Raw genomic sequence first — 17339 nt, forward strand, 5'->3', positions numbered from 1 at the left:
ACAGCAGCAGCCCGAGTACAGGGGAGGTTGCAGGAGGAAACCCCCCACGCCCCCCCCCCGCCCCCAGCGCGGTGCCGCAGCTCTTGGGCAGAGGGTGATTGAGCACACCCTGACACCTACATCCACCTGCCGCCCCCCCACAACCCCCTCTTGCAGGTCGGCGCATGTGTCCGTGTGGGTGCATAACAAGTAAGTTATCAAGCTGTGGGAGAAGATTACATATACGAAGAGCCAGTATCAGGGTGCCATCAGATCAAGGGCAGGCACACGTGGAGATAGGCAGAACTGTCTGGTCCTCAGTAAACCTCAGCAGGTGTTTTGCTGGACAGGGAGGGGCTGGCTGCCCGGGGAGAACTGTGAAGTTTCACAAGGTCAGGTATTTTTAACCAGAATTTAGAGCAATGATGAGGATCAGCCTGGGATTTTGCTTCAGAAAAAAAAAGGATTCTGGTCCTCACAGGGACTGCTGTCATTTGTCTCATTCCTGAGATGTTCAATGACATGTTTGCAACTTAGGCCCACAGGGGACTGGAGACTTCACTCCATCTATCCCATCTTAGGCCCACAGGGGACTGGAGACATCACTCTGTCTATCCCATTTTAGTCTTGTGACAAAACCAAAGAAAGGTTACTTGTGCTGGTGAGAGCAATGCTCAGGGAGGGGAATGCCTCCTGAAAAGGGAACTGAAGAGGTTCTGTCAGAAAACCTATCAGAGCTAAGGCTGACCCAAGCACCAACAAGGGCCATGATACATTGAGAAGTCTTGCGCTATTGCTCCATGTGCTGACTTCTTTTCCTGGAGAGTGGGAGATGAGCATCAGAATGTGGGTCAGGCTCCAGCAAGAACCACCTTCCCATTCCCATCAGGGAATGGGACAACCTTCTCTTTCCTCCCTCTCACCTTGACAGAGACACCTCATGCTAGAAAATGCTGACCTTTAAGGTTTTACAATTGTTTACTCACATTTTGGAGAGTTAGAGACTTTTAGATGCCACTCAAAACAAGCTGTGAAAACTGCAGAGGAGCAGATCTAAAAACATCAGTCTATTTCACACCAATCAACATTCAGAGTCAGTCAGACAGTCTTAGAGGCAGTTTGGTACTGTCTGTTACATCCTCTGGGGATGGTCTCTCTGCTCTCACATTTTCTACACTTTTTCTACATATTTATTTTTAAAGTATAACTAACTGAAAGCAGTGTAAGATAAGATCAAGGCATAAGAACAAACAAATCATTAGGGCCAGTCACCCCATATTATAATTATTTAAATCAGGATTGAATTCACTGTAATCAGAAAAGTTAGTAGAGATCTTATTACATGCAGACACACAGAACTTGTCTGATCTGTCATAGAAGAGGCCTCATTTGTCGTTGTTTGAATTAGGTTTGAAGTGTGACTGCTACCTGTTTTGTCTCCAGCCAAGTTTCCTGAAAGACCTTGAACTGATGTTGTAGTCTTGGTTTTGGTCCTGTTTCCTGCTAATGCATCCTGGGCTCTCTGGTTGGGTGCTGGGCCTGAGTCTTCTTTTTGTTCTATCTAGGGCTGTCAACTGAGCCTGCTGTCAGCATCTGGCTCTGCCTGCTGCTCTTAGGTCTTGTGAGACTGTACTCTGGTTGGTGTGGACAATGCCTGGGCTATGATTTTCCTTGGCTCCAGGTTTGCCTTTCCTGTGGAGAAGCTCTTACCCAGCAAGGGATATTAGATGAGCACCATCTGTCTGAAAAAGTAAGTGAAAATGTAGAAAGCGTGAGAAGAAATTATCAATTCAGCTGGTTCTCTGAATAAGAGAATGGCAGGTGGGACTGAAATGGTCAGTAACGAGAGCAAGTACTGAGAGCATGCTGGTAGTGGTGTGTGGCAGAGAAGGGAATATAAGGGTAAAAGATATAACACTTAACTCCATCTGAAGAAGTTCTTACCATGGTACTGTGTAGTTTTCATCCATCAGACAGAATAGCTGTAGAAGCTGATGACAGATAGTGTATCTTGGAGGGGGTTGACTTGGATACAGATATGGGAGTACTGGAACAAGGAAATAGGTAAGTTCTGGTGCCTGTGGCAGTGAAGCAGGAGCTTTTGATATCTTTTATGCTCTGGTGCCTTTCTTTCCTTCAGAGAAGCCGAGGAGCTGCATGAATACATAAATGCAGACTTTATTCTGCTCAATCACAATAGGTATTTCTGTAGTGACAATATGAAACTATCTTAAGAGTTAAGGTGGAAAGGCATGAGGTAAATGAAGTGGCAGTGTGTTTCTGTGGCAAGCAGTAACGTGGAGAGTAGAAGCAGCTGCTCATTTGAATGCTCATCATTAAATTAGGTGGGTGTGGATTCTCTCTGATGCTGTTCATTATTTTGAGTTCTTCATTACTTAAGAGTTCCCCTGTTATGCTGAAGAACAGTTACTATGCTGACGGTTCTTGGGCACTCTAGGAGAGACGGGAAACTTATAGCTCCTCTTCAGTGCTCTGAGACATTTTCACCATTACATGTCAGCCTCGGGCTGCTCTCTCAGCACACTGACAGAGTCATTTGGCTTTCCCCACCAACTTGCCTTGACAGCTGATGTTTAGTACACAACTCTTGCTGATACACCGATGGTGCAATTCCACATCCTCAAAAGTAAAACTGGTGTGGCAGCAGGTTTGTTGCAGCTCATTCCACGGTAGAAGATATCTGCTCTTCATTACATCAGACCACTGGTTGTGATGCTGCTCTACATATGAACTTGGCTGTTGGTAAATTTTTTGTCAGTGCTACTGATGCCTCAAGAATCGCTAAGAAAGTTCACTACGTAGCACTGAGCTCTCTTAGTGTAGGGACTGCCAGATCTTTTGATATTTAAAATTTTATAAAGAGTAAACCAAAGAAACAGTGGAAACAGAGTTGTAATTTGAATGAGTGACTCATAAAATCCTTGGCACAGTTTTGGATTCTTTTATTGATGTTGCCTGTTGTGTGATTACAGATATATTGAGAGTAACAGAAAATAAAATGCAGTTCACAGTGTTTTTTCTTATTTCATTGATTTTTGTCATCTATAATTTTTTTCAAATAAAAATTCCTTTCCAAATTTAGCTGTCACTCTTTCAGTTGTTAGTAGAATTGTTTTCAGGTGTGTCTCTCCCATTGTCATGCTTTTCCTTACAGACAGATAAAACTGTGGGCAGTAGCAGAAGGAGAACATTTTTCTTTAAATATTCTTGAATCTGGAAGCCTGAGTTAAGTGTAATCTGTTTCCAACCTAGTGAAGTCTGCATGCAAAATAGCAACAAATCTGATGGAATTGATCACTACATCACAGTAATGGGGCTAAAACATGGGTGGCTCTTAAGGGAGAGAGCAGAGACATTTTCCCCCACCATGTTCTTCCCCATATGGTTTTTGCAGCAGTGGCAATCACTAATGTAAGGTGCATTTCTACCATGCAGCACAGGAACAGGAAATGGAAAACTCTTGAGAAAACAATGAGGGCAAAATTGTTAGACTTTCCTCACAGGCATACCTGCTACTGGTGAGCCCAGAGGGAGTCTGTGCCTTATATCTCTCTGTGCATAGAAGAGACAACCTAGATTTAGAGCACTGCGTAGCAAAGTCATGAGTATATTTTTCCAGTATTGTTAGGCATGTTCCAATGTGTGATCAAATTCCATGCTTGAAAATAAGTTTTTGTCTTGTTTTGTTTTGTTTCATTTTGGGTTTTTTTGGTTTTGTTTTGGCTTGTTTTTTGTTTGTTTGTTTGTGTTTGTTGTTGTTTTTTTTTTTAATTGAGTCGCCAGCTGTTTAAAGTCTCTTTTCTGTGTGATTTTGTTCAGTTCAGCCTATATGTGCATGACCATGTCGGCATATATGTGGAATTGCCTTTAATGAGCATGCACTGTGAGCTGTAGTTGCACAACACTGGCCTATTTCAGAGACAAATTGGAGGAAGCAACCCAGAAAATATGTTGTCATTGAAGTGCAAGGTGGACTTCAGTACAGTGGAATCAAAATGCATAATGAGGGTGATAATACATATTTCCAGTCTCTTGAAAAAATAAGGAATACATACATATTGTCTGCAATGGAAATTACAAAAGGCCAGGGGAGGAAGAGATTTTTATTGTTTTGTGTATGTTTGCTTTCTCCAAACTCCATTCTGAATTTAGACAATAAGAACACAGTGTGCAACTGAGATTTGGATGTATATGTAGACTAGCAAGCAGAAGGGAACCCTGGCCTTGTGCAGAGCAGGGTGTAGACCCTGGTGTAGTTCAGAGATCAGAGTAAGAGGAGTTACTGACCCCTGCAGATACAACAAGCTTGCATCAAGCACAGACAACACAGAGACCCTGCGCTGCCAGGTCATTGTAAAGCCTGGTGCCTTCCCCTGTTAATAGGGAAAATTTTGTTTATGGAGCTTCATAGGGGAGCTGTAGGATTGCATGGGAACTCTGAGACCCTGAACTCCACAACCATATCCTGGCTGTGTTAGGTGACACAGAGCCCACATTGAAGCAAAATTTGGCATCCCTATCCTAGGAAAGAACATCTGAGTTCAGTGTCAAAGTTTCTTGAGGAATGCATGTTTTGTTCTTAAGTGAAATTTTGGGTGAAAGTAAAGAACATGTATTTCTAGATGCTTTGCTTGTGCTTCTAGGCAAGGTCTGTTCTAGATCGAGATGGCAGAGCCTGGGAGTTTTGCTTGAGTCTTCTCATTTTTCTGTATGGAGTTGGGGGACATGAGAAATAGCCCTATCAAGGTAAGTTGACCTTTTAAGATCCTTTCTGCTTGTCTGAAGTCTGTTGGGAATGACAGGTTGAAAAATATGGAAAAGCTTCCTTCTCACGTCTGTCCCATTGTCATATGTCTTGTGTTTACATTTGAAATCACTTTGACATATAATAATTTTCTTTCGAGAAACAAATACTCTTTTCAAAGGGGTATGGAAAGGATGGTGCTCAATAATATAATAAAAACTTCTTTGTCATTGGTTGGAAAAGATCCAGCTCTTTCTTCCTTTCCTCTTTTACCCCTTTCTGACTACTGCAGCCTCTTCAGATTTGCCAGTTGTGGTGCATGTTCCTGTTTTGTTTGAATGAGTGTAAAGCTATACTCAGTAAAGGCCAGTACAAACAAAAAAAGAAAAAGTAAGATGGCTTAGGTGACTGGACTTTAGGGTGACTTTCCTGTGAACACTACTACTCTAAAGGGACAGGAGGCAGATCTGCTCTCAAAATGTGGAATTCCTGTCATGCTCTAAGGCGTAAGATCTTCTTGGACCGGAAAGGTGTCAGAGACACTGGCACAGCTCCATCAGGAGATCAGTTGTCCTGAAGTCAGTACTGCAAGGGAAGTCATGCGGTGAGGTAGAAGAGGAAAGATAAGTCCTGGATAGATGTCATGTCCTCTTTGATCTTTCTACCTTTTCTGTTGTATTATTCCTAACACCTGTCCTGCTGCTTTAGCTAGTAGCAGATGAAGTAATGGTGCAATTAATAGCTAATCTGTGTGGTAATTCGTGGCTTTAATAGAAATAAAATGTTCTTGTTACTGGTCTGAGAGAGTTGTTATGGCTCTTCCTTAGTAAGCTAGTTATGTTCTGATTTTGACTATAATGAAGGATTTTTGAAATGGAATTTAAATATGTGGCATTTCGATACACTGGGAACATGGATCTTACAATCCTCTCCTCTAAACTCCCTCTTGCACCCTGGGAACTGAAAAACAAAGAGGTAGATAGCTGAGTTGGAAAACAAAAACCTATGCAGTGTGAGAGGCAGTTTAAATAACAGAGACATTTATGCATCTCACTTTGGACAGCTATTGTATTGATGAATTTTTTAAGTAAGAGAAACAACTAGATGAATCAAGGAAAATTGCTTTCTGCTTAAACCAAGTAAACAGCTGAACCAGGGAGATAAACCCTAGTATAAAAATATATTTAATGATTAAGAAAGGCATTTTCCATCTCTTTATTACCCTGTATGTTATTAGCTTTGCATTTTCCTCCAGGGCTCTGGAAGAAATTTCAAAGTACACCAGATGAACCTTGAAGCTTGGATCAATACGCAAAACAGAACGCTTAAGAGAAATCTTTAAACTAAGCCTTAACCTTGTTATGACATGTACTAGAGGACATTCTGCTTCTGTTGGAGAGGTTGTTTATGTACTTGTCTTGAACCTTTTTTTGTGTAATATGGTGTATGCTGCTATAGGCTGCCTGTTAACATGCATACTTAGAGGTCATGTGTGTATTATCGAAATGGACTAGACCAGTACATTTTATTTGCAGTTTGCTTCCAGAACAAATGCACTTTGAACATTTATGAGTGGCAGCTTGTAGTTATAAGTGTTCATATAGACAAATAACATGCATCACCTTATTTTTTTTCTATCCTATTATCAAGGAAATAAGGTTTTATTCTCTGCTAAATACACTTGCTACATAATAATTAGTTCTCAGAAAAAAAACCCCACACCATAAATATTTATAGAACATTATGAAATATTTAATTTATTTTGTAAAACACAAATTTTCCTCTGATGCTTTTCAGAACTCGTAGCTCACTGCAAAGCAAATGTAAGCCAATGTGAATTCTCAATGAGAGGTGTTAATGTGCAGATAGCAAGTGATAGTGAGACTTAATTGGGAAGGGTATCCAGGTTAAGTGCCTCTCTGTGAGGAGTGTCAAATGCAGTAAATACACACCAGAACCATCTTGGGTTGATGCTGTTATTGTATACAGGTTACGTCCAGAGTGGCATAATGTCTTACTATAGTTAAATTTCTGTGTTAATGGGGCCTCCTGTCATAGGACAGGCACCTATTATCTTGCAAAGGGCAGGTACAGTCTGATTTGACTATGGTGAAGCAAGTTGTTTGCAGACGTGTTTAAGGAGAAAGATATCTTCCTCCACAGTAGAAGAATGTGACCTCTCACGAGTTAAAAGTTAGGAGAAATGAGTGCTTGAAATAAGATAGATGTGGGGTGGAGAAGAGAATATATCTTTTCTGATCACATACTTGTGAAAGGTAGGAAAACACAAAATGCTTCACTGCTTTAGTAGAGAGTGCTACAAACACAATATTGTTCCTCATAAGGAAAAATGGGAATTAACTTTTTGCTGTCTAATCACCCTTGTTCTTTTAGCTCTGTCTGTTCTTCCACAGATAAGTAGCAAACTGTCTTGGGAAATGGAGACTTGCTTTTGGTCAGTAAGTTAATCACTATCTCACATGGACTCCTTGGTTTGGTTCATTGCAATTCTGCAGGCCGTACAAGCACAAGGCAGCGGAGTGCTGGGGAGCTGGATTCATCAGTGGGAGGTGGGGGAACGGGCAAGCCAGTGCTTGCTGAGACTGACTGTGGTACTCCAGCATAGTGCACTGAGTATATTTGGTGGCAGGAGGTCTCTCATGTTCTTGATTACATTGTCTGGCCACATCCAGAGCTGTATTTTTCTTTTGTTTGTTGGGTTTTTTTTGTTTGTTTGATTTTGGGTTTTATTTCTGTGTGGTTCTTGTGGGTTTGCTTGTTTGTTTGTTGTTTTTTTTTTGTCAGTTATAGGATTTTTTTAGCATTGAGGTATCCCTGAAAATGTAGCATCCATGAATTTTGCAAGACTGTCTCCTAGCATTGCTCTGTATCCTTTCTTATAGAGTAAGCCAGTTGGGCACAACTCAACTGTAAAGTTACATAATAGCCAAAAGCTTGAAAAAACTTATGTTTTTCCCTGCATGATGTAGTTGTCCCTTGCAACTACATGTTAGCAAGTGTTGGTACTCTAGAAACTTGACCCATTTTTCTGTCCTTCTCTATTGATTTAACTTTCTTTTTAGTGGACTGTCTTTTATTACTGTAGCCTTTCCTCCACCTCCGTATTTGTATTTGCTTTTCAAAGTAATTTTCTCTCTCTCTCTAAATACGTATTCACGGTGCACCCTTAAGGGTGCTGTTACAATACAGTAAACAGATGCCTTTCATGGTGGAATAGAGTATTAGCAATTACAGCAATTACAGCAAAGAGCCAAAGAAAACCTGAGGTACCTCTCACTGAGCAATGCAGCATGTTTAAAAAATAATATAGACAAACAAACTATTTACAGACCAAAGAAATGTCATCATACAGCCCCCCCAAAAATATGCAAGGGGAAGAAAAAACTTCTAGAAATATTTTTGTGTAATATTTTGTCTTCTAAATAAAGGAACAGCTTCAGAACATACTATACAAATACTATGTTGTTTACGACTATCAGTTTGCTATTTCAGGAAAACTGTTCTGCATTTGGCATCATGTGCAACTGTACAACATATCTGGTGTGAAAGCAAATGTCCTGTTAAAACCAATGAACTGTATGTTTTAGAAGCTGAATTGGTCACAAGAGAATTGATGTTAAGATTTTAGAGGTTTATTTGCTGGCTGAAAGAATTGGAAAATTGTGAACTTTCAACCTGATTGTAAGAGTCAGTATGTATGGTGATGAGTAAACAAAGACAAAGGTGAACAATTTAAGAAAGGGAACTCTAAACAAAAAAATATGTTCATTAAAAAATGTTGTTATTGCTGACACAAATTTATCTGAAGTAAATATAGGAAGAGAATTTCTTTAACAAGCTAGATGAAGGAGATTTACCGGGGGGTAAAAATCTTCAAGGATAATGTGGTTTTGCTTATTGTTCTGTGAAGACTGCAAATACAGAGTGGCAAGAAAGAAGTGTTCAAGCTGGAGATTAGCCAGGGTGTGAATTTGAACAGTGGGGTTGTGGTTGAAGGAAATGCATGGAGGCCTTATGCAAGTTGCAGTGTATATATTTGGAAGGGAATTAGTTTATGTCATTCCGACATCAGCTTCTCTCTGTTTAGATGACTTATAAAGCAAAGGGCTACACTTTTAGCTTACAGTTGCTTCTGAGCTGCTTGTGCACAATCTTAATGGTTTAGGATTGGCCTGGTATTTCTTTCCTTTGTAATTGAAACCACAACCCCCTGAAATCCTGTTTGCCTTTCCTGGCACTCCCCACCCCCCATCCAGATTGTCATGCGGATTTTCTTCAGATCCTTGCTGAAAACTTACTCTTATGAAGCTTTGCATTAAATACTGTGTGTTAATATGAAGGGGTTAATAAGAGTGTATGTCCTCAGTGCCCTGCATTCCACCTGAGGTATGGGTAGGATTAAGGCTGGGAGATGGGAACGTTGGCACAGCCTTCATTTGGGAACAGGCAGAGGGGAGAATGTTTGCTGGGAGTAATGCCTCCAGCAGAAGTGAGCTGCAAGAGGGCTGCTTGTCTGGCTGGAGCTGTGTGGGAATAGGGAATCCTGCAAGAGCTGAGCTGCTTTGGGGGCTGACTTGAATGGAGGTGAGCCTGAATGAGAGGCCAGACTGACCAAGGAGTAAAATCTCTATGTTCTAATTGAGTTTTCTGAAATGGAAATGGAGAAGATGTGTGTAAGCATGATGAAGGAATGGATATTAGTCCACGTCTCTCTGTGATTTCCTTATGTTGGTTTTATTACCGTCCTGGAGAAGTTATGTCATCAAGTTTTTCAATATTGTTTGATGAAGCAGAAGCTGGACTGACTATTTCTCCTTCTAATGCCCACCTCCAGTCAGTTTGAACAGCAGTCAGGACTCTGTGGGGCAATTTTATGACAAGTCTTTATTAATTTGCTTTTCAGTTTAGATCCTTGTTACCTTGGAGGAATAATGTGGTCACTTTTTTCAGCCTTACTGATGCCTGATTCTCTAAAATGGGAGGAGGGAACCCTCTCTGCAGCTGTACCAGAATTTATTGGTATGTGAACAGCAACATGCATTGAAGTTCAAACTGAACAATGTTCTGTAATCCTAGTTCTTGTGAGTACTTTCTTGCGTATTTCTTCTACCCAAGTAACACTGAGCACCAGACATGTAGACCAAAAGGCTGGGTGCAGGCTCCTTCAGCCTGAGAAGCTGACAATTCATTTGGGGAAGTTCCGAAGCTGATCATAAAACCAGAATTAGTAGAGATGTCTTTGAACTAATCCTTGAACTAGGCTGGTGTTGTGACCACAAGTTAAAAAGAAATTGTGGTAATTTTGAAATTCATTTATATTTTAAATTCTTACTAGGAAAAATACTTTTTAGATGCTTCCAACTGCAATTCACTTACTATCTTGCTGTTTTGATAATAAAAATAAACATGAAGCTACCTTTAGCATTGCTCTAGGTGTGTCAGACCAGAGGATGAGCTCTCAGCTGTGCAGTCTGATGCCATGCTTAGATCTGAAGTACAGTGGTGCCTTGGGTGTCTTTCATCTGTCCAGTGTCATTCAGCATCAGATCCTGTGTTTTGGCTATAACTGCAGCTTGCACACACATTACCTTTAAGTCTTTATGCGCTTGTTTTTCCCAGGGAATAGTTTTCCCCAGGGAATAGTTTTCCCTGATAATTTGTATACTGGGCTACCATGACAATATCCAGTTTCACTAATTCAGGCTGGCATGCCATCTACACTATCTAAAGGGCAGTTCAAGTGTTACTTGTAATTCTATGGCTTCTTAATAAGCAGCACAGTAGTGATACTGGTTCTATTCCCTGAAAACAGTAGCAATAATCCGAATCCTGTAACAACAAACAAACCAAACCACAAATAAAAACAAAACCAAAAAAAACCCAAGCCATCTGGATCCCTTTCCCCACCCACAACGTGGGGGAGCCCAGTTCTAGTTCCATCTCCATCTGAAGAACCATTCCGACGTCTTGAGGGATGGGGAAAGGGAACTCCAGAAACAGGGTTTTTCAGGCCCCGAGCCTGGAGGGGAGAGGTGCCCCCCTCCCCCCACGCACGTGGTCCCATGGCAGGCACAGAGACAGCACACCGTCGTGGAGAGGAGGCAAGAGAGTGTTTATTGTTGGGGATGTTACATTTATACGGTTTAGGAGGATTCACAGAGTAACCAATTAGAAGTCTCAAGGGGCTTACAGGAACACCCAATCACAGGATGGGGTTAACAAGGACCAATGGGGACACCTCAGGACACCTTTCCCAGGACATTCCTACATGGGAGATAACAGTTGTCGTGGGGGGTGTTGGGAAGAAGAAACATGTGTTTGCAAAGAGACCACAAAGAGCCATTTTAAGACATGTTTAAACAACAGTTTTTCCCATATAATGCAGGTTTAGTGCCACAAAGCCAAACAAAAAAAAAATACCATCTCTGCCTGGAAGAAACCTCTATGTCTTCTAGCTCAGGAGAGGCTCATGCATTTCTGAACACTCAATTTAATTGCTCTGAGAACAGTTAACAGCTAACAGCGGCCTCTTGTGACTATAAGAAGAGTTTTTGGCACTCAGGGTCTCCCTATAGGCAGCGCTGGCTAAACAGGCTCCCAAGCTGCAGCAGGATAAACTCTGGGAGATGGCTTTTCTTACTACCTTCAAGGTCCACAGCTGCGTTAGGGGCAGCAGCGTGAGTCAGAGGGAACAGCATACGGAAAGAAAGAACGATAGAGGGAATCTCAGAAATATGTCTGGCTGCAATGCCAGACCACTGACTGCTCCTGCCGTGCTGAGCTCCTGCCAAGACGTAGTCTGGGCAAGAGCCTTGAGGTAGAGTTAGGGAAGTAAAGCACCTAAATGAGAAACAGAACTGGAGTTCGGGAAGGAAGAAATGTGAGCAGAAGTATCATAGAACGTTTGTTTTGAAAGTGACCTTAAAGATCATCTACTTTTAACCTCCCTGCCATAGGCAGGAACACCTTCCACTAGACCAGTTTCCACAGAGCCCCACCCAGCCTGTTCTTGAACATCTCCAGGGAACACTCTGGGCAACATGTTCCAGTGCCTCACCACACTTACAGTAAAGACTTTCTTCCTAATATCTAATCTAAACTGACCGTCCTTCAGATTCACCTCCTAACGTTATCTAGTCTCATAAAGAGAAATGTTTTGGAATACAGTGACTGGCCAGCAGCAAGTGCTGCTTTGGGGCTCTGACCCTTCCAAGAGTGTGCACAGTTAGTGTCACAACTAGAACTGAACCCTTGAAAAATCTCCAAGATTCCTCTTGGGTTTGTTGGGGTTGTTTTTTTTTTGGTAGTTTTACTGGTCCAGTAGTGTACTTTGAAGGAGGGCCACATTGTAGTGCTTTCTTATCAAAGGAAGATGATACTGGGGAAGCGTTGCATCTTACCAAGTGTAATAAGTATTTCTCCACATACTGTGAATGTTGTCAACTCCACAACCTGTGTGTTTTGTGCTGTATGAGATGCTTCTGAAATTTTCAGGAGGAAGCAGTAGCAACAATCATGAAATAACTGGAATTTGGAAAGTTAGGAGGGTCTTTGAGCTTGAGTGCCAATGTCAGAGTTGCTAGTGGTTTCCAGACCTGTAGTGTCAGTACTGCTGCATTGCCCTGTGCAGCTGTTGGGTGTTGGTCTGTATTTATCACATTGTTCCTTTGATTGAACATGAAGCTGAAATATAAAAATGTTGTTGGATAAAATCTTATTGGGTCATAAGTGAATCTAACATACTAGTTATTTATTATTAGCTGAATAGAAGGTAGGTTAGAGTTTTTGTAAATCCCAGTGAAAAGACACTTCACAGAGTTTGGATGATTTCTATTATGCAGAAATACAAGTACTTATAAGAAATATTAGGAGGAAGAAAACAGTTCTTTTCATCTATCATGTTCCCTGAAAGGGGAAACAAACATAATTCAGTTTTATTTTACGCATTCTCATAGTCTATCTGCTTTTGAGAGACTGCATTACTAACTTCAGGCCGTGGAGTTTGATATCAACTTTACCTGTTTTATTGGCCTTCTTAATGTTTTGTATTTAAAGTTAGATGAAAGAGGGATAACAGAAAGGATGATTAGAACTAATACCTGAAGTAGTAGCAGAGGTTTTAAATTACAGCTAATACTTTGCTGCTTGCGACTTCCTTTTAGGGTTTGACACTGCAAATCAACATATTGACAAAACAATGCAAGACTGCTCCTGTAGCAGTTATTTCTGCAAAGTTTGCTTCTTCTGGATTAAATAACGTTTCTTCAGTGTTGTGTTGCCTTAGAAAAGTGTAGAAGGAACTTTATTGTATGACACAGCTGACAGCATTGCCATACAGTAACAGAGATGAAAAGCAATTTCAGAAACAGGGCAGTAAAAATAACTTCTTTTTTCAGACACCAAACTGAAAACTTGATTCAGTACAGCTGTATGAAAGTGCCTGTATCTTGCTGAAATGAACACTGAAAAAAACCAACCCAAAACACCATTGGGTCAAATGAACTTTTAGTCCCTCTTGAAAGCATCTTGTTTAGTTTATTTAACAAAACAGTGGAGTAGAAATAATTCACAAAAATTGGGAGAAGGCACTAATACAACTCCCCTACACCTTTATTTAGTGCTCCAAACAGCTAAACCAGTTTTTCTTTTTGTGAGAAACTTTGGTAAAAACTCTGCTTTATATAAAAGAGACTTTTTTTTTTCCTTTCCTTTTTTTTCCCAGTTTTTCACTTTCAAAGTCAGAGCTGACTCCTATGTAAACCCGTCTTTCAGAAAATACTCTACTGGTTATGTTCAGGTAGTAATTTAAACCTAATGTTTTTACTTGAACCTGAATTTCTTTCCCTGTTCCATAGCTGTCTGGTTGACAGCAGAAATGTGTAGCTTTTGTCCTTTGTTGATTATATCCCTAATGTCACAGGAGATCTGTTTTTGTTAGATAAGACCAAGCTGTTTGGATGAATGTTTTTGATAATGGTCACGTTGGTGGATGCTCTTCTGCCTTTTATGTGTTGGAATAAAGAAAACATGAAAAGATTGTACGGAGAATCCATGAATGCCCAAACTGGTGCCATGTGATTTGATTCAGTTCTCATTTTACAAGCAGTGGACCAGATTGTTGAACCTCAAATCTAAATTTGTCCATTTTCTGCTGCTTCTGCTATTAGTGTTTGCATTCTTTCTTAAATGCTGCATCCGTGAGAAGCTGGTACCTGGTTCATCTTGCTGGTATCCTGTCTCCATCAGTGGTTTTAGCTGGCTATGCCCCAGAAGACCTGGGCCTCTGACTCTTTAGTGATCTAAAATTGTTGAGCCAATGCCATATTGTCTTTGATACTCTTTATTCTCATTCACTTATATCCTATTATTGTATGATTTTCATGTTAAAGCATTGAAAAGCAGTGAAACATCTCAACTTTTCTCACAGAGGACACGGATGCAGCAGGAAGAACATCTATTAGTGTGGAATTCCCTGAAGTTCCTGTTAGACCTTGATCTTCCACTAGTTTTATATTTATAGTTTCTCTGGCAGAACTTTCTGCCTTTAATGTATTTTAAAATAAACTTTCATTTTTGATGTCTGCAAATTGGTCCTCAAACACTTCTGGATAAACTTACTCTGCACTGTACTTGCCAGAGTTTGTTCCTTCTTTTTCTCACATTTGTATGATTTCAACCTCCTGGAGTTCATAGCCTTCCTTGCTTTCCTGTTGTAGTGAGCCATTCTTCTTTTTGTCTTTCAAATCTTGCTGAAATAAATGCTACAGGCTTGCCAATATGATATCTCTGTACAATCTGTGCTCCATTCTAAGAATTGCCTTTTGAGCTGCCTTTCTTTGCTCTCTTTAAAAAGCTGTTCACTTCTGTGTTGTTTGGATGGTTTTGATCATGGCAGTTAGTAGTTTTGGCTTTTGATGCTCCTACAAAGCTTCATTTTCAAACTCTTTTGTTAAATACTATGCCTTCAGCAGGATTGGTACTCATTGGGTACTGTGTACAGCAAAGGACAAGTAGAAGAGCTGATTTGGCTCTTAGGGACTCATGGCATGTTTTATGCAGTGAAGGAGTCACTGACAGGGCCGAGGCTGAAAGATGTTGTACATCTCATGGGTGTGCATGAAATACCCACGCAAGTGGGAACTGGAGAGAAGATAATTACCTCACTGATCTTGAGGCAAGGTACTGTAGTACATTGCTTGTGGTAAAAGAACACTACATGGGAAACATGGAGAAATTTAATCATTAATTATGAATTACCCTGAAATGATCTGTTCAGAGGATTCCTTCTTAACCTTTCTCACTTTCTTTGAGACTTTGCAGGTATTTGCTATCAATGGATGTCAATGTATCTAGCTATTCTTAATGGCAAAGCCTACTTAAACACAGTATAGGAATTAAATGTTTTTCAACCTTGTACTCTAGTCCCTGGACGTGGATGGAACTGTTCAATATACGCTCCATACTTAAAGCACCTTTTTCTACTAACTCTGTAGAGAGATAGAAAAAACTTGTTTGTAACAAACTTTCCTTAAGACTTTAACTCTGTTGTGAGAGGTTAGCCAAGCTGGACACTCGTGAATCTTTTACTTGAAGACCATTCTTTTCTGTATAGGATCCTAAAATGGTTTGAGTTGAACAAATTTTTGGCAGAGTGGTTAAATCAAAATGAATATGGTGGAAGATATTTCTACCTCTTCTCAAGAAAATGGACTAGTTATAGCCAAAAAAAACCCTCAAACAAAACCACCAAAAAAAGCCAACAAAAAATCCCAAACAAACACCCTAAAGATCAGGGGTACTTAAAATAACACTCTTCGCTCCAGATACAGGGAAATAATCTCTGGCATTTAAAGTATAGCATAACTGTACATTTTCCTGTTTAAGAGGTGGCTCGATAATATCTGACTTCAGATACAGTCAGAGCTGAATGTCAGTCCCTTAATGCAAGACTTTTTCTCCAGGGCAAAGTGGCTCTAGACTGTTCAACAGGACTTTGGCAATGGGATTTATTAACCTCAACTGGAACTGAAGAAGTGATAGAGAAATGACCTGCTGCCCCATGAGACTGAGGAGGCTTGATTTTGAGTCTGCCTCATCCCTTCATAGTGTTAAAATATTGATTGTGGTATTTTTAGGGTGGCCAATAGAAAAGTCATGGCAGCAATAATGATGCATGTGGATTCTAGTAGCCCTGTTAAGAAGGAAAATATTTTCCTCTTAGGAAGGCTATTGAGGATAGCCTATGAAGGCTCACTATCTTCCAAATGAGATGGGACTTTAACTTGAGGAACACAGCTCCACATCTAGCTCTCAGAAAAGCTTCCACATTGAGCAAGAATAAGCCCAACTAAATCAAAGGAAGCCTATAGGCTATGAATTTAAGTGTCTAAAATACTTAAGACACAGCCTACTAAAAGACTTTGATACTGTTATTAGGATATAATTTCTTGAGCTTAAAGCAAAACCTCTCTGCCTCAACCACTCTCTACTTTTAGTAGCCATCTTCCTCTGCTTTTCGAAATTCCTCACTTTTTGCACAGTTTGCTTCTATGCATGTCTGGCTCTGAGCTGATAAGTTGCTGTTGTTGTGGGTTGTGTGTTTCTGTGGTTTCAGTGTGGTTTTGGTTTCTTTTTTTCTGTAGTTGTTTTGTTGCTCTTGTTTTCATGGGACACCAGGTGCATCTTTTGTCTTTATCTTTTCCTGTTGCCCAGGTTAGATGGCTTTCTGGCTTCCTCAGCCTTCTCCAGCTCTTGAGGTGGGCAATCAGTGAAAGATGTGGATTTAAACACTTTAAGTGTCTAATACGACTCAGACAAAGTGAACTTTGTTCTCTTGATTTCTCAGTGTTTATGAACACCTAAACTGAATTTTTGGAGGTGAGTTCTCTGAAATTTTAGGGGGCAAAACAGTGTCTGGCTTTAAAACAAAAAAAGCTTAATACATACACAGGCTCCAGTTGTCAGGTTAATTATGTTGTTAGCCTTTTTCTCTGTGAGTTGAGGTATTTTGTCCCCCATTGAAACTCAAAGCAGAAGTTCTGGTTATCTATATGGCCATTGTGAGGTATTGGTTGTTTAAACAGGAGGCCTTTCAACTTTCATGTTATAAATTACTGTCAGTGCTTCAAGTTCTCTAGAAAAAGATGAAATTAGAAAATGAACTTTTTGATGCAGCAGCACCACAATCTTTCTCTATGTATTTCTTCAAAGTTAAATGCAACCTCTGAAAGCAATTCATCTTGCTTAGCATGTTTTCCAATTGGGACCCTGGGGATTAACGATAGAATGACTCATTCACATAATTGGGCTTCTCAGTGCTTTTCCTCACATTGAAAGTTTCAACTCCAAGCATATAAGAAAATAAGAAACTGAGAAATGACCATCTGCAGTAAAAAGTCTAGAAAGGCATGTGGCTCAGCTTTGATAATGCTAAATGAGACTATTTGCTCTTGTTCTAATGGTAACAATGTCATGTTCTTGCTGATAGCCTTGACTCCTGGGTGACTGCTTCCAATGTCTAACTTGTTTGTGTGTGAAATTTTAGATGTCTGTTATGATCAGAATGCTTCTGTGG

This window comes from Lepidothrix coronata, unplaced genomic scaffold (genome assembly GCF_001604755.1).
Source record: "Lepidothrix coronata isolate B3197 unplaced genomic scaffold, Lepidothrix_coronata-1.0 Scaffold0, whole genome shotgun sequence".
Lineage (NCBI taxonomy): Eukaryota > Metazoa > Chordata > Aves > Passeriformes > Pipridae > Lepidothrix > Lepidothrix coronata.